Source organism: Ptychodera flava, chromosome 17 (genome assembly GCF_041260155.1).
Source record: "Ptychodera flava strain L36383 chromosome 17, AS_Pfla_20210202, whole genome shotgun sequence".
In the NCBI taxonomy this organism is placed as follows: Eukaryota; Metazoa; Hemichordata; class Enteropneusta; family Ptychoderidae; genus Ptychodera; species Ptychodera flava.
Window position 1 is genome coordinate 7,150,725 of NC_091944.1, and position 16,994 is coordinate 7,167,718.

Below are 16,994 nucleotides of genomic sequence, written 5' to 3' on the forward strand. Positions count from 1 at the left end.
AGGTGGCATACTCAGCAAAGCTGGATGTTTATCGCTAGTTTACCTTTGACCTCGCAATATTTGAAGGAGAAGTTTCTTATAGCACGGACAACTGATAACATAAAGCATGGTGGTCTGTAAGTAGGGTGACCGGACGAGAGGCCCTCCTATTCCCTACAATGGGGCTGACACAAGTTTTCTGAGAGTGAATGCTCGAAATCGAAGGCATAAAGGGGGACCCAGGTAGTGATAAATTGTACAAATTTACCTTAAGTATGCAACAGTTGTGCACATTTATGTCTATGAACAAGGTAATGACGTGAAAATCTTGAAGTTAATGAACACATTTTGTCAACAAATGTCAGACGGGACGCCATCTTGGAAGTCGTCTACTCGCACGCGAATGGTCACTATTAGAGATCGCGTGAACGGAAACACTTGCATTTCACAGTGAATGTTGTGAAGACAAGGAAGTCAAGATGAGTGCAAAAATTTCCTAAAAAGGTTTTTTTTTTCTACCGAGAAACTGCTGACGATATTTTTACTTTGAAACGGCTATGACTTTTGGCATCATTTTCCAGGAGGGAAGGAATGGCCATGCGGGCAAATTGTACCGTAGATACTTTTCTACTTGTTTTGTGCTCTAAAATAGCTCAGCTATGCAGCGCAAATTAGCGCCCACGGTTTTTCCAAAGCAGGAAGTAAAGTTCGCAATAGTGCCGTACTTGAACAACGTGCTTTTCCACCGGTGCGCACTGTCTCTGACCAGAAACAATGGCTTATATCCATGATACTGTAAACACAAAGGTCAGCGTGAGGACAATCTTCCATTTTCTTTCACTGGGACTCATCAACCCATACAATATTCTCACAGAAATAATTTGGAAACTATCAATGCACCTTTCACCAGACTCATTGTACAGTTAGACATCTTTGAGCCAGTTTAACAATATTTGATCCGATTTTTGGTCATGTTGTCTCATTATTCCTCACTACAATATTCTCAGGGAAAGAATTTGCAAACTTTGATTTCCAGAGGCTGCCAAATTGTGATCATGCTAATTAGTCAAATTATTTTTTCAGATTTGGTTTTTGTACCAACACTTTCAACAGGTGCCATCAAGATTTTGGCAAAAAATTTCAGTTTTAAAAATCGTCCGGTCACCCTACTGTAAGTATTTTCATTAATGTGTTGTGTAATTTACGAGGTTCAGATTTTAAGTAAATCAATTTTAACAAGATTGAAACCGATTTAACCGTGTTCGCAGTGATTTAATCTGTACATTTTATGGCGTGATTTGTCATGGGTTATTTTTTATGCGTGTGGGTTTTTTATTTACGTCCATATGTGCGTTGCAGTTGAGCATAGTTTTTCGGACCATCACGCATGTCTCCCTGGTAAAGGGTTTGTTTACACACTGGCATATTTTCTGGCGCCTTTTTCAATCGTCTGTTGGCTTAGACTGTGAAAATGTCATTAGAATTTCATGCTCGTGTGCTAAAAAACCGGTGTCGTATTTGTGCACGGAAAATAAATGGCACAAGTTATCCATGCTCCAATTTTATCGTGGAGTTAAAGAATTCTTTCAGATTACAGGTTAGTGAAGACATTCTGACGTTCACCCGTCCAATTTTTGTTGTCTCTGTAAGAGAGTCATTGCTTCATGGCAGCAGGCAGAAAGAAATAACAAAACCTATCGGCCAGGGACACGCGTAGTGAAATGGTCCAGACACTGTAGAGTAGGGAGATGTGCGGTGAGTGATGCATTGTGTAAGGCAGGAAAGAAAAAGAAAGACAGTAAAAACAGGGGCAGACCAAGTCAATACCAAGGCAGTGACATTTTTGGTATCACTGGCAAGGAGACAGGAAAGACGGGGAAACTAGAGAGTGAAACTCATGGCAGTACAAATCTAACAGCAGCTGTAAAACAGAGGGCAGGAAAAAAGATGAAAAAATTCATTCCCTTGCAGAGACAGAGGTTCAATGATCTCATTGAAGAAATGGAGTGTCCCATTTGCAAAGACATAATAGTTGGACCAATACAACTCTTAAGTGATGGACTAAATGTGTTTTATGCTGAATGTTTGTGTCAGTGGTTGCAAGTTTCTTCATCCTGTCCTGTGTGCCGTCTCTCTATTATGTGTAAATCTATTGTAAGTCCCCCATTGCCTTTGCAAACATGCTATCAAATGCCACAGTCACATGTGATTATGGGAACGTCAGTTGTAAGTCAGTTGTGCCACTGCAATATCTGCAACACAACACGGAACGGTGTGTTTACCAGTCCATTGCTGGAGATCACTGCTACTCGTCAGTGAGCCCATTTCCCTTCGGAAGCCACCCTACTCCAGTCCCCATTCCTGAACCAATCAATACCGAGACATCAAATGATGAAACATTGAGGGATAGGCAGAACAATATATGTGCAGTGAAGGCCGCAGAAATTGTGTTGCAGAATGTATCAGCGGTGCATATGCTGCCACAGTATGAAGAAATGGCAACAACACTTGTCAAGAAAAAAATAGAAGCAAACAGAAGTGATGGTAGTTTGATAAATGTTAAAACCAAGGGCCAGGTGAGTTTTTTACCAGCATTACTCTTGCTGATCTATACCCACATATCAATATACAGTTAGATTTTGGAGTAAATTCTTCTGATAAAGCTATCATGGAATATGATAATTTGTAAATTTGTATTTGTAATAACATTTATTTGGTTTTGTAGTACATGTGTGACCTGGTAGTGGTTCAACAAATTAATTTCATCAAGTAATGAGCTAGTCCAATTTCATGAATTTATCACCCACATATACTTTTGAAAGATAAATTTGGTTTTTCAATTTTGGTGTGATTTTTTTCAGCCATTGTGTTTAACATATACACCAAAGCCACAAAAAACAACCTCAGAAGCTAGCACTAGGACAAGACGTCAGAGGGTGTTGCAGTTAAGTCAGAGGAGAGACATTGTCAGTGGTGGTGATGCGATGCTGCAGCTGAGTTAGAGGAGGTGAGACACCAACAAAGGACAAGAGGGAAATCCTCCAGATCTTTGGACTCACTCCTGACATACCTCCAGGTGCTGGCCTTCACTTGAAAGTTGCTATGGGAACAACATGGGCTGCCATGAGGAAATTACGGCGTTACTTCAAGGCATGGCATGTGAATATTGGAAGTGAGGTATGTTATGCAGGTCATTTTCCCCCACACTCATCATGACCTGAGTTTAATTAGCCTGGAACATTCTCAAGGTCACTGTCCTTCTTGACCTCACAACCATGAATTTAATTAGTCATGTTTGAAATTTTCTGGAAATTTAATTAGTTGTGTAAGAGAGAGAATTTTAGAACAGTAATTAGCATGTCAATAAAAGTTCTAGATTGTTCTTATATGCTCTTATATAAGCACATGAGTATTAATATTGGGACAGCAGGCTTGCACTTGCAGTCAGACTTTTGGGATTGTGTGCAAACTCTATTATGATCATGTAGAGAAAGACTGTGGATAAGTAATCTTGTTATCACATATTACTGAATATATGTGTTACTGTTGTTTTTGCATCTTGTTCATATTTGTCTTCAGGTCTAGCAAACTTATCTGGCATGGTACAATACCTACCAGTGAAATTTGGATAAAGTTAGGTGGGGACAAGGGTCAGGGAACCATGAGAATGGTTTACCAAGTTGCTAACATCAGTAATCCAAATGTAGCAGATAATACAGTGATTTGGAGTACATTTGCAGCACCTGATTCCTATTACAATTTAGAAATAGTTTTAGCTGTTAACAGAGGTCAGGTTGACAAACTGGATGGCACAAAGTGGAAGTAAGTCTAAACATGCATACTGTGTGATCAGATTGTACCGTGTATCTATTTTGGTACAATATTTGGAACTTTGGTTATCCAAGTTTAATACATGCATTATACTGCTGATCCAAAAATCTGAAAAACAATGTGCAAATCTGACCAAACTTATGCAGCATAAATATGATACCTATATTAAATAGTACAAAAGGCAAAGTCGTTTTCTTGCATGTACAAAATGCATTGATGTGTAGAAACATGGGCATTAATTTAGAATGGTGTGGACAATTGTCTTACATTCCACTTTGATATATTTCAGGGACAAGACACCATTAGCACGGATGATGGGAGATTATGAGTATCTGGCCAAGAGTTATGGATTGTCTGGACCAAATGGTATGAAATGTATACTTGCATGCCATGATTTATACATAAGAAAAGTTGAGGCACTGACAGGACAGGCAGTTTATTGTGTACACTTCAGTACTTATGATTTATATGTGTACGTCCTTGACCTATCAGTTTGCAATATGTGCGTCTGTTAATAATCAGCATGCATTGTGTATGATATGCTGTAGAACACAATTATGATAATTTGTTGTAGTTTTTCGTTGACTTAAGACATTCACAGCTAACACTGGTTAGTCAGATATAAATTTAAAGGAAGGGGTACACAGTGGATCAGATCTTGATAAATATTTGCAAGCTATTGACAAATGATTGTGTTTATTTCTCAATTTAATTCTTACACATAGTATTACTATGCTATGTATACTGGCAATGCAAAATGTAGTAACCATGAATTTCTTTGAAATAAATATTTAAATTGATAAGTTTGCATATTACAGGTACATCCTCTCCAAGAGTTCACACATGCACATCAAATTGACTTCATGAACACCAGTTATGTCTATACCCACTAAGGTTTTTAAGTAATTATGTCAGTTTTTGTTCCATGTCTTCTTCGCATTGAAATATTTTAAGGAAATATTTTTGCGTATGCTGTGTGATCAGCAAGGGACAAGCACAGTTGCCGAAGGAGGAACAACCATTGTCATCAATGACGAAGAGAACCCCTGAGGATATCAGAAAATGTCACAGTGAATTTCTTTCAACTGGTGGAAACCTAAGGCATGCCATGCAGCACTACAATAGTATCAGAAAGCCACTTTTCAATGTACCACTGCACAGAGTATGTACTAATCAATTCAATCCACTATGTTGTTTGCTTCCATTGACCAACTAAACATATAGCTCTGTTCTGTTTCAATCAGTTCACTTTACCTTTCTCTGAACAGTTCAACAGACCACACTGTGACCTATCTACATGTATGCATGCCATTAGTGAAGCTATATGCGAAAACAAGTTGACAATGAAGCCAGCACATATGTCAGCATTTGTGATAAATCTAGTTGTTGTATATTTGTATGTAGTGTTTTCTTCATAAATAGGTTGGTATGAACGTTACAAGATATTGTCATACATTAAAAGTAAAAGATACATGTGCTAACCCTTATATTTTATCTCAGGTTGCAGTCCCAGGGTTGCACATCAGTCCTGGCTTGTTTTAATAAAAGTTTTTCACCATGATGGAAGCTAGCTGTGCAGTACTGGATATCAAGATCATCACGACTCTGGAGAGATAATGACATTGATGAATCCGTGCTGAAGCCTGCTGGATTTGACACATATGTGGCCATGTTGAAACAAGTCGAGACATTACAGTGTGAAGCGAAAGAACTCAAAGAAGAAGCTAAGACCTTGGCTGATAGTATTGAAAAGGCTCTCCTTGCTGATGATGACTGTGACGATGATGATGATGATGACAACAACAGTGAAGATGATGGCAGACCGCCACTAATGACCTTGGGCAAAATTAAAAAAGCCCAGGAGAAAGTGCATACTACATTAACAAAATAAAAATACATGATTTTGTGCTAATTTTGAAATCTTGTGAGACACAATTAATTTCAGTGGCAGTGAGTTGCCAGCCAAGTCAAACTTTTATCAAACTGGAATAGTTGCCATGTTAAATAAACATGTAATGTTTGTTTAGCATGGTGTGAAATTTCCTGTATCATGTGAGAACACCCACAGATAACCTGTCTAGCAACCTGAGATCTCAGAGGGTCTCCTTCATCTTTGAAAATGGCATATTGATACCAGAAGTAAGATCGTTTTTGTGATGATAAGCAATAACATTGTAAATGTCAAGTGCACAGTCATGTCTATGCTGCATTTTCAGAATTTTGGCTTGCGCACATTTGTAGTGCAGTCAATACTTTCCAGACAACACAGTGTTTATCTTTGTTTTCTTAGATATCTGAAGCTACAGACGTAAAAGCGAAACTGACAAAACAAAGTGGTTTTGTAGTCTGCGGTATTGACCAAGCTCTGCAGTCATTTGGTGTTGGACGTCATTCTTACCACGGGCAGGCATTCATCGGAAATCATGTGAACAAGTGCTGTAAAGTATGTGTTTTACAACTGTACACTGTTTTGTTGCTAAAGTCATTAAAAGGTTCAGTATTCTGCTTGTCATGATTTTCAAGCTTTCAGTGTCAGATTTATTGTGTGTTATATATATACTACAGAAGATGTATTTCGTCTACATTATTTTGACCTACTTTCAGTGAAACAGCTATGTTTGCTTCTTTGAAAGAAAGTTATTATATCCTTTTTTTTATTTTTTGTGTTTCAGGAAGAAAACATTCAAACGTTGTGCAAGAGCGTCATCAGGACCACAGCAAGAATATGCCCACAGCTGAATGAACAGGCTGCACACATTTGTGGTCTGTATAAGCCAATATTTTCAAAATTTGCAGCCTGCCATAATCTTTAGAGTACAAGCAATAGAATATCAGATGAATATATTAGCATTCTCAGTTCAAACATATCACATTTAATGGCATATTACAGAGAACACTTTCCTAATGAAAGTGTACCCCCCAAAATGCATATGTTAGAAGATCATGTCATCCCCTCAGATTGAAAACACAGGGTTTGGCTTTGGTTTCCTCACAGAACAGTGTAGAGAGTATCCATCATGAGATTAGGAAGGGAATGGACAGGTACAGTAAAGTACCTGGCCATAATGGTTTAAAGAAATTAAGGGAGCATCATGTGATGACCAATCCCAGTCATGTGAAAGTGCTAAAAACACAAAGGGGTTCATACAGAACCAAATAAGCAACGTGAAATAATGATGGCCATAGTGATAAAAGTAAAGATAAATCATGATAAAATAAACATGTAAAGAACAAATTAATTAAGTCAATAACAAACCAATATGTAAATAAAAACAATGAAACCTGGTTCTTTCTATGAATCATATTTTTACTAAATTGATGCTTGTATTTTTAGTCCCCACAGATACCGTCCGGGGGGACTTATAGGTTTGGTCATGTCCGTGCGTCCGTGCGTGTGTCAGTGTGTGCGTTTGTCCGTCCATGCATCCGTCCGTTCACACAGATATCTCAGAGATACATGGAGCGATTTCATTCAAACTTGGTACAAGGATTACTTGATATGTCATACATATGCACGTTGATTTGTTTTGTGATATGATCCAATATGGCCGCCGTGCGGTACAGAAGTTAAGCTTACATTGCTTTAACAACGAAAAAGACATTTATCAGTGTCATTTTAATTAATTTGTAATTGCTTATGTAATGAACTTTCCTAATTAGAGTTATATATCCACAAATACTGCGTCAAATTTGATGAAACCCGGTACAGATGTTGATCTTATAGTTTGTAAATACTGCATCAAACTTTATGAAATATGGTACCGGTGATAATCTATTAGTGTTACGATAGTATGCAAAAATGTTCGGCAACATCCTGTTGATTCATTACTAATTGACTCATTTAATGACCTTTTGTAATTAGGATGGCGGCCTACATTGGTTTTATGTTTTCACCAACGTGGAACTCATTCTTGGTCATTTAGCGCCATCTGTATCACAGTATTTTTATCATAGACCTAATTAATGAAGAGGACTCTATCCTCTCTGAGGACTTGTAATTAAAGTACCAATGATCAAGTGGGGACTGTGTCATCAACGACTACTTGTTCAATTTAAAATTGATGCTTGAAAAGTCATCTTTATGGTGAGTCCAGTATATGTAATGATGAATTAAATGTAAACTTATCATTTTAGGATGTTTTCACATGTTCAAATGAAACTTCCTTCAGTTTTATCTTACATGAAATATCATTGGAAAAGTTAAATTTTTAGCATGAAAATAAGAATGAAATACTTCTAAATGCTTTCATTATGATTTAGTATATATACTAACAAGTACAGATGTAAATAGCCTTGTTTTGCTTATCTATTTACAGAATACAACGACCCTGGAAGTTGCAAGGTGTCCATTTGATTTCAAGTATTTCGCATTTTTTAATTTTGTTTGTATTTTTCAGATTGTATTTAAAATAAAGGTATTTGATCATGTCAATTTGTATTTTTTCAGTTTCTTTGTACCTTTCCTTTTCGTTTCCTATATTTTTTGTTTAGCTCTTTATTTGTCCCTTTTTTAAAATACAACTTTGTGGGATAAGTTACTTTTGATATTCAGAGAGTTTGTAAAAGATGCTTGCCCGAAACTTTGTTACCGGTACATGTAATTTATTTGAGTCTTGTCACTTCGAGAAATTAAAAAAAATGTTTTATTCTATATACAAGTGCCTGTTTTGATCATTTATGTTATGGTTTGAAGTAATTTTTAATAACATTACAGTTAATTTGCCATTGTGCTGTTAAAAAAATCACCGTACAATACAAATAAGGCAATAATACATTGATTTCTGCCTATATGATGAAAAAGGTGCCTCTCTAATTGTTGCCGTTTGTGGCGCTGTTCTGTGGCTTCCGATTGAATGTGTATCCATAAAGTTCGCACACAAGTTAAAAGTCTGGGCCTGCTGGTATCGCTTTAAACTGCTTAGTGTCACTTTTCCGACAAGCATCTAATCAATTACTCCTTGGCCTAATGATATCCCTCTCTCCGTACAGTATGATGCATAATTCTGCGCTGCACGTACAACAATTAGAAGTCACCCCTTTTGACAAAATTAAAATAAACAACACCTCTTTTTCAGAATTCCCAGAGCTTCAATGAACTAGTGTTATTACATTTCTATATAATTCTTATAGCCCCTAAACTTGTAATAATTAATATAAGTATTATATAGAAATAATAACGCGAATAATAATAGGTTCAATTTCCGTGAAAATTTCACCATAAGGGTATTTTGGGTCGAAAAGACCAAATATGATATCGATTTCACTGCCCCAGTTTCCATGGTAACCATTTTAGGGGTTGAAAATTTCAGTTTTTCAGTTTTTTAGCATGAAAATAAGAATGAAATACTTCTAAATGCTTTCATTATGATTTAGTATATATACTAACAAGTACAGATGTAAATAGCCTTGTTTTGCTTATCTATTTACAGAATACAACGACCCTGGAAGTTGCAAGGTGTCCATTTGATTTCAAGTATTTCGCATTTTTTAATTTTGTTTGTATTTTTCAGATTGTATTTAAAATAAAGGTATTTGATCATGTCAATTTGTATTTTTTCAGTTTCTTTGTACCTTTCCTTTTCGTTTCCTATATTTTTTGTTTAGCTCTTTATTTGTCCCTTTTTTAAAATACAACTTTTAAAAGTTTTTCAGCTTACGATCTAGAATGAACGGACATCGCAGTGGAGTGAATCGATCTTTGGATGTGCAACTTTATAAGCATTTTAACCAGGACGATCACTCCACTCTGTCTATGCGTGTCCGTATTCTTGAAAAAATATACCATCCAACCAACACCCCACACTTAGTTCACCATTCCGTAGACAGAGAGAATACCACTGGATTAGACAGTTAGGTACCGCAATGCCTTATGGTTGTAATGACAACATCAAAGATATAGCAATCTCTCAAGTCCTGGTTGTTCAGAAGTGAATGTGATGGGCCTATTTGAGTCTTCTGTCCGTAGAAGACGTAGTCATGGACATAGGCGTTACCATCGGCCTAAATTGGATACATCAGCTACATCCAATTGCCATGACAAATTTCATGAACTGCTTCTTTTATTGCAGAAGCCTTTAGGTCTCCATGACATTCGTACTTCATTATTTGCTCTTTCCATCAAGGACTTGAGAAGGTTGCATGTCTATGCATTGGGATTGTCTTTGACAGATCCGAACAAACAACCGTACAGACTGGTTAGTATTATTGCTGACATTGCACTATACAGACTATACAAGCCTGTTCGTGCTGAACCTATGACTGATGATCATCGTCATTTCATACATCTTCCATTTACTAACAAAGGAATTGATGCCATTAATATCAGCAATATACTACACAACAAAAAGGTTACATCAACTATACCTGTATACTTTAAGAACCAGTCTGTACCTATTCTGTCATATCAATACACCAAGACAATCTCCAATAAAATATTCAATTACAATAAGGCATTGCGGCACTTAAAAATTGATGAATTCCTTCAAACACCAGCATCCTGTGACTGCTCTACATCTCCCTTCAAATATACTCCAGTTGGCCATGTCATCACTGGTGATCTGAACTTGGTTGAACATCACCACCTTCGTAAGATATTATCTTGTGGACCCAAGTTCAGAGAACCTCGCAGGATCAACTGGAACCATAATTTTAAGATCATTATGGACTCAGTTGAAGATTATGCCAGGAAATGGGCTAAAAGGGAGGATGTAGAGTTGGACACACTGTCAGAATGGGTCAAATCTGTGAGGAAAATAGTGCGTGGCCGTATTGGTCGACTAAGATCACATGTTTGCAGAAGACCCTATTCTGTATTTAAAGATCCTGATGCTGTTAAGTGTTTGAATGATATCCATGACAAATATGTTGTCGTCCCTGCTGATAAAGCTGCCAATAACATTGTATTTGTCTGTAAGAAGTATTATTTTGAATGTCTTATAGACGAACTTGGTGTAACTAAGACCTCAACCAACTCCACTTACAGACAATCAATGTTCAACAAATCTGAAATTTTGGCAAACCATAAGTCATTCATGGATAATTTTAATATTACAACAAAGGATGACCATAATAAGTTGCCTAGCTTATACTGGATACCAAAGCTCCACAAAACACCTTACAAAGCTAGGTTTATCGCAGGATCTTCAAAATGTTCAACAACAGAGTTATCGAAGATACTGACTTCTGTTCTTTGTACTGTTAAACGGGGACTTCAATCATACTGTGATGTTGTCTTTTCTCGGAGTGGTAGAAATCAAATGTGGATATTAAAAATTCGAAGGAACTCTTGGAAAATTTGAAATCAAGATCTGTTTCAAAAATAACATCTATTAAAACTTTCGATTTTTCCACATTGTATACCACAATACCACATGATAAATTGAAAGAACGCTTGAAAAACATCATCAACCAAGCATTTTTCTACAAAAACGGTTCACGCCATTACAAATATGTGGTATTAGGGTATAATTCTACATATTTTGTTAAAAATACAACTAATGCTAAAGTGTTTTATACCGAGAAAGACATTATCAGTATGCTTGATTTCCTCATTGACAACATATTTGTTGAATTTGGAGGACACATTTTCCAACAGTGTATAGGAATTCCCATGGGCACTAACTGTGCTCCCTTACTTGCCGACTTATTTCTGTTCTCATACGAGGCAGAATTTATCCAGAACCTTATCAAGCAGAAAAGGTCTCTGTAGCTCGTACTTTCAACCTAACATTTAGATACATAGACGATGTTATTTCATTGAATAACTCTGAATTCAGTAAATATCTCGCTATGATTTATCCTCCAGAATTGGAGATTAAAGAAACTACAGAAACGGCCTCTTCTGCTTCATATCTGGACATTTTACTTGAATTTGACTCCAATGGTCACCTTTCTACTAGGCTATATGACAAGAGAGATGATTTCAACTTTAGTATAATTAATTTTCCACATCTCATCAGTAATATTCCACTCTCACCTGCTTATGGGGTATACATTTCCCAGCTTATACGATATGCAAGAGCATGCAGTTCATATGGTGATTTTGTAGAGAGACATGGCCATCTCTCTTTCAAACTGTTAAATCAAGGTTACACCAGAGCAAGACTTGTCTCTACATTCAAACGCTTTTTTGGCAGGTATCGCAAGCTGGTAGATAAATACAATATCTCTCTTCGACAAATGATCACTGATGGCATCGGTGACATTGGGCCTTAGTTAGTGACCACTACCTATCTGACTTACAGATTGATATATGGCGGGTGCCACATGTGGGGCAGGATGCGCTTACTATTTTCGAAACACCTGACATCACTTCTTGGTCTTTTGGCCAGAGGTCCATATATCTTTCTTTCATGAATTTGACTTTGTTTGTACCGTCTATTTACTGTCTGTTCTGTGCTGTTTTGTGTCTATGTTTACAACTATTGTCTTACAAATTTTGACCTAGTGTTATTGGATTATGGATTGGTATGATTGCGATTATTTTATCCAATGAAAAGTTACTTTGATTGATATGAAAATTATCTAACGGGGGGAGTTTGGGTCAGAGAACACAAAAACCAGACTTATTTTAATTTTTTGAGTTGCCGTGGTAACTATTCTGGGGTTGAAAATGTTACTTTTTGTTCCCTAATTCCTATTAAAGAACTATTGATTGATGTAAACATTGATAATAAGGGTTTTTCTGGTTAGCGCACCAAAAAAATCACACTCATTTTAATGTGAGTGTTTCCATGGCAACCATTCAGGAGTAAAAATTACCAGTTTTTCAAAGATTCCATATAAAATCCAGGAATCAACAGAATGTGTTATATCAAAGGGATATTTTGGGTTACGACCAAATATCCAGTGTAAAAATCCAGTAATCAACAGAAATATTATACCAATGGGTTATTTCGGGTTAGAAAGACAAAATATGATATCCATTTTTACTGCCCTGTGTTTCCATAGTAACCTATTTGCGTTTTAAAATTTCAATTTTTTTCCTAAGTCCATTAAAAGTAATCCCAGTTACTATGCAAATGCTCTCCTAAGTGTATTTATAACAGCATGAACTCCATGTTCATTTTTGTTTTATGTTGCCATAGTAACGATTTCGGTAACCACAGGTTTTTTTTTATTTAAAACCATAGACCTTCGAGAGGGTCTATGTTAAAACATAATTCACTTTAGTTTTATTAATTTTATGGATTTCTAAGTAACAACTTTTAACATGTGTTCTATAATAATAATAATAATGATAATAATTAATAATAATAATAATAATAATTAATATAAGTATTATATAGAAATAATAACGCAAATAATAATAGGTTCAATTTCCCTGAAAATTTCACGATAAGGGTATGTTAGGTCGAAAAGACCAAATATGATATCGATTTCACTGCCCCATGTTTCCATGGTAACCATTTTAGGGTTGAAAATTTAAGTTTTTCTAATGTCTCATGAAAAATTACTTGATTGATATGAAATTATTTACTTGGGGAGTTTGGGTAAGAGAACACAAAAACCAGACTAATTTTAATGTTTCAAGTTGCCAAGGTAACAATTTTGGGATTGAAAATGTGACTTTTTCCCTCATTCCTATTAAATAACTATTGATTGATGTAAAAAAATTGATCATAAGGGTTTTTCTGATTAGCACACCAAAAAAAGTCACACGATTTAAAGGTGAGGTGTTTCCATGGCAACCATTCAGGAGTAAAAACTACCAGTTTTTCAAAGATTCCACCTAAAATCCAGTAATCAACAGAAAGTGTTATATCAGAGGGATATTTTGGGTTAGAAAGACTAAATATCCAGTGTAAAAATCCAGTAATCAAAATAAATATTATAACAAACGGTCATTTGGGTTAGAAAGATATAATATGATATCCAATTTTACTGCCCTATGTTTCCATAGTAACCTATTTATGTTTTAAAATTTCAATTTTTTTTTCCAAATTCCATTAAATGTTATCCCAGTTACTATGCAAATGCTCTCCTAAGTGTATTTATCAAAGCATGAATTCCATGTTCATTTTTGTTTTATGTTGCCATGGTAACAATTTTTTTTATTTAAACCATAATTCACTGTTTTTTATTTATTTTATTGATTTCTAAGTAACATCTTTTAACATTTGTTTATTTATTTCATTGATTTCTAAGTAACAACTTTTAACATTTGTTCTATAATAATAATAATAATTGTAATTTCTTTGCCTTCAGCTAGGAAGAATAATAAAGATAATGTATACTGGGGCCATTCTGGTCAAAATTATGCTTTTCGTTAATTTTAGTGTGTGAGAATTAATTTTATATAGACCAGAAATAATTTTTCAAGCATTTTTATTTTGTTTCATGCAGTCAACCAAAATAAGTGTTATATAGTATAGTACTAACTTATTATGCATTCATTGAATTAAGTTTATGCCTTCAAATTAATTTTACATGCTAAAATTAATTCTACTAGTATCTCAAATTAATTTTATGAACCCAATTCCCCTTAGCACCCAATGTACCATTATTTATCACAAGCAGTAACAGTAGCGCCGATTTTTTTTAAAATTTAAAACATGATTCACTGGTACATATTTATTTTATGGATTCATAATTAACGACGTATTAATATTCATTTTAAAATCATTTATTATGATTTCTTTGCCTCATTCCAGGAAGAATAATGAAGACAAATTATTTCTGATTGTTTAACTAAAGTAAAATTATGACCATGTAGTGATGCATTATTTTTTGTGTGACCTGGTGTGACCCGATATACTCTATGATTAGCTAGATCTCCCCTTTCCATGGTAGCAACGGCTAAATTTGAACATAGTGCCTGTATACCTTTAAACACTTTTTTAAAACCCAGCAGGCCAAGACAAGGGGGAAATATTACAAGTTAAATGTTTCATGTTTAATACTGCCCTGGTTGTAAAGAAAATTAAACTAACACCAACTCTCAATGAATTTTGCCCTATTTCTCACTTGTGCGAACGTCGTAGGAAACACTTATTGCAACAATTTACCCTAATATAAAGAATCGGCTGTCAATTAAACTGCGGTTGCTAACCAACCGGAGGTAAACAGTGAGACTAAACATGCCCAGAAATACTTGCGCAATAGACTAATCGTTTTGGCGTGTGCCAACTCACTTATAGAAAACCGCAAAGACTATTCGTTTTGGCTTGTGCCGGCTAATCGGCTAACAAAAAACAGGAAACTGCAAAACCGCAAAAAGTGATAAAGAAATGTTAATAGCTACGGAATAGTTTCTATAAAAATCTCATGTGTGTCAACCTGGGGCCTATAGCACAATGGAATAGCCAGTATTATTGTAAAAGGCGATAGTCATTTCAAACTATTGACATGCGGCAAAAATAATTAATCTTTCCACCTTTCAGCTTGGTGAAAAACGCATTTAGTGATTCGCCAAAGGCCTGTGGATTCGATTATTTTTGCACAACTGCTACATGGACATAGGAAAAAGTTCGACTCACCCTAGCTTCTCGATTGTTGAATATAACAACGGTCCATGATGAGAGTTCTCGAATCAAAAACTGTAGCCGTGCTCGAATACAAATATCTTCTCATTAAATTACGTCATTGTTATACAAGAGTTAGCATTCAAAAGTCTATCACCCTGTTTTTTTTTAAAGTTTGGAGAAGGGCGGCGTTTCCATCTGAATGATTGAACGACGTGAAACGCAAAATTCCATCACATATTATCCGGCAATATGTACAGTAGAAATACTGTAAACGCCCCAGGTACAGTATAAGCTTATACTCCACAAAATGGCTACAGGCGGCATGAACTTTCTGAAAGGATTTCCTACTAAACGTCCTACTTGTTACCTTAGAGACTCACATGTGTTGTCCTGAAAAGTATTTTCTGCAGTAATTCCAGTTTCTGTCAACTTGCACAACATTTTAAAGCTCAACGACTCGCACAAGACGAAGAAGTTCTAGACTGCACGTTCACGCGCATATACGTACACTCAATTGCGCATGCTCATATTGTCAGCTGCACTGGCATAGACTCGACTCTCCACAGTCAATTTCCACAGTCGCTATAGCGCTGTGCCTTGTTTTGTGCGCGCACGCGCGCCCACGCAACGATGGGCCTGTCACGCTACGCTGTGCATGTGAGCTGCCAGACACACGACCTTCACTGGGCGGAGAGAATATATACTAGCTGGTAGACCTATTAATACGTGGTATGTTTTTATTTTTCATTTTTAATTTTATTTGGCTACGGTACTTGTAATTTTTTTTTTGATTAACGGATGTGTGGAGTTCCATATAGTATCCGGATCAGGCTGAAATCCGACCGGTCGCTTGCAAGAACGTCCAGACCCTGAGATCGCTACGCGATTCGCGTCGCGTCAATACCTGCTGGTATCGCTTAAACTGCTTAGTGTCACTTTTCCAACAAGCATTACCCTTTGGCTTAATGATATCCCCCCCCCGCCCTCTCTCCGCACAGTATGATGCATAATTCTGCGCTGCACGTACGACAATTAGAAGTCACCCCTATTGACAAAATCAAAATAAACAACACCTCTTTTTTAGAATTTCCACAGCTTCAATGAACTGTTATTAGATTTCTATATAATACTTATAGCCCCTTAACTTGTAATAATAATAATAATAATAATAATAATAATAATAATAATAATAATAATAATAATAATTGTAATTTCTTTGCCTTCATTCTAGAAAGAATAATAAAGATAATGTTTACTGGAGCCATTTTGGTCAAAATTATGTTTTACGTTAATTTTAGTGTGTTCGAATTAATTTTAAATAGACCAGAAATAATTTTTCAACCTTTTTTAATTTTGTTTCATGCAGTCATCCCAAATAAGTGTTATATAGTATATTACTAACTTATTATGCATTTATCGAATTAAGTTTATGCCTTGAAATTAATTTTATGTCCTGAAATTAATTCTACTAGTACCCGAACCCAATCCTCCTTATCACCCAATGAACCATTATATTTATCACAAGCAGTAACAGTAGCGCACAGTTTTTTTGTTTTATTTAAAACATAATTCACGGGTACTTATTTATTTTATGGATTTATAATTAAAGACGTATAATAATGTTCATTTTATAATAATTTATTTTGATTTCTTTGCCTCATTCCAGGAAGAATAACAAAGACAAATTATATACTTCTGATTTTTTAACTAAAGTAAAAT

General features: G+C 35.6%; 1 protein-coding gene and 1 long non-coding RNA gene across 2 annotated transcripts in view; one reads left to right on the plus strand and one right to left on the minus strand.

Moving 5' to 3' along the window:
* The window catches only part of LOC139115290 (uncharacterized), a 149,860-nt gene that overhangs the window by 25,605 nt on the left and 107,261 nt on the right, over window positions 1-16,994 (minus strand). The window lies entirely within an intron of this gene.
* Window positions 6,110-8,171, plus strand: LOC139116450 (uncharacterized). The gene is made up of 3 exons (XR_011548301.1): window positions 6,110-6,253; window positions 6,483-6,573; window positions 8,127-8,171. It is a non-coding gene; the product is annotated as an uncharacterized lncRNA (long non-coding RNA).